Here is a 1,697-nt window from a genome sequence, read left to right as displayed (position 1 = left end):
TGTTGCTTTACCGATTAATATGTGATATTGATGCGAGTGTAGTAATAGCGTTAGAGTGATGTTGAATCTTGTTAGGTTGATATGCATGATAGAAACACTTGTAATTTCACTAAGTCTTAGAGTATGCTTAAGGACTAGATCGTTGTCATGGTTTGATGGTTTTTTAGTTCAATCTATTGCTTATACTTAGAATGCATGCTAGGCTCTTAATGATAAAAGACATGAAAAGGTAAAAATTGGAGATAGAAAATTGTAATTCATTGCTAGTTATGGCTAAGCGTCAAATGGCTAGTAGTCGGCTCGTATTTTATACGAGTAGTCTAGGGTTGAGCGAGATGGAGCGAAACGCACTTGCTCAGAAAATGAAAAAATATATGTGTGAAAAAAAGAAAAAAAAAATAGAAAGAAAAAAATTATGGTTTAATGCACAATTGATCATGAGTGGGCTCTTTGGTATTCGAGTTATTAAGTTCTTAGGGGACTTTCTGCCTAGTGACCTAAGGCTTTTATAGTCCAGGATCCGTTAACCTAACGCTCGCTAAATGGGTACCATTGCATAAGTCTTTTGTGGATCTCACTCATTACATGATCAAATAAGCATTTGTTTATGTGTTGAATAAAAGCATGAATCTGTAATAAACTCCAATAATCTTGTAGTGTTATAAGTCATTTTGTGTCTAGAATATATTCTTCGTATAAGCGTGTGATTTCCTTGAGGATAATTAAGTTATGATGGTTGATCTAATTTCGAAGCATATCTGTTAAGCATTCGCACATACCATGTTTCTAGTTGTATGTTATCTTACGTGATTTGATTGATCTTTAGTCGCCTAATTGCATTTGTTGATATGTCATGTGTTGGTTGGTTTAGTCATCGTGAGGGGATCGCCGCATTCATATAATTGCATTCATGCATGTTTTATTCTGAGTTTGAGTCTGTGATGCTTGAGGACAAACATCGATTCAAGTTTGGGGGTATGATAAGTGGCACTTTATACCACTTAGAGCGTCTCATTACAGCTTGAATTGGTGTCTTGGACTCAAGTATTTTATGTATTTGACGCGTTTTTTAGTGTTTTTGCATTTCAAGGTATAACTTGCTTAGATAGGTGGTTTTCATCAAATAAAGCTTAAGGAAGTACTTAGAATCAATCTAGGGGTGATGAGCGAAGAAATAAGCACAAATAGGAGCAAAATGAAGAATTTTCCAGAAGAGTAGCACGCGACCGCGCGCCAGGAGTAAGCGACCGCGTGTCAGCACGCGACCGCGTGAAGGGAGCAAGCGGCCGCGTGCGTGCGGAATTTCAGATTCTGGTTTTATTTGTTTTCAATTCTGTTTGGGCTTCTGTTGGCGCGGTGACTCCTGGACTCTTATATAAACCTTATGGGAAGACGTTTTCTTCAACCAAAGCGAAGGCAAGAAGATTGAGAAGACCGTTTTAGCACGTAACAACGAAGAAGAGGAAGCATTAGTTTATCTTGTGATTCTTTTAATTCGTTGTAACAGTGCATGCTAGTTTTCTTTATGCTTTGAATCTTAATACTCTTGTGACGTACTTCATTATTTATTAAGTATTTTTTTCAGCCTCATATCGTTGTGTTATTATCATGCTTTGATATGAACCCATGGTGACGATGAGTTCTATTATGGGCTAATCATGATCATGGGATTCTAGCGGATTTACTATGGAATTCTT

The sequence above is a fragment of the Apium graveolens genome, chromosome 3, assembly GCF_009905375.1.
Source record: "Apium graveolens cultivar Ventura chromosome 3, ASM990537v1, whole genome shotgun sequence".
NCBI lineage: Eukaryota > Viridiplantae > Streptophyta > Magnoliopsida > Apiales > Apiaceae > Apium > Apium graveolens.
Note: the sequence above shows the minus strand (reverse complement) of the source record.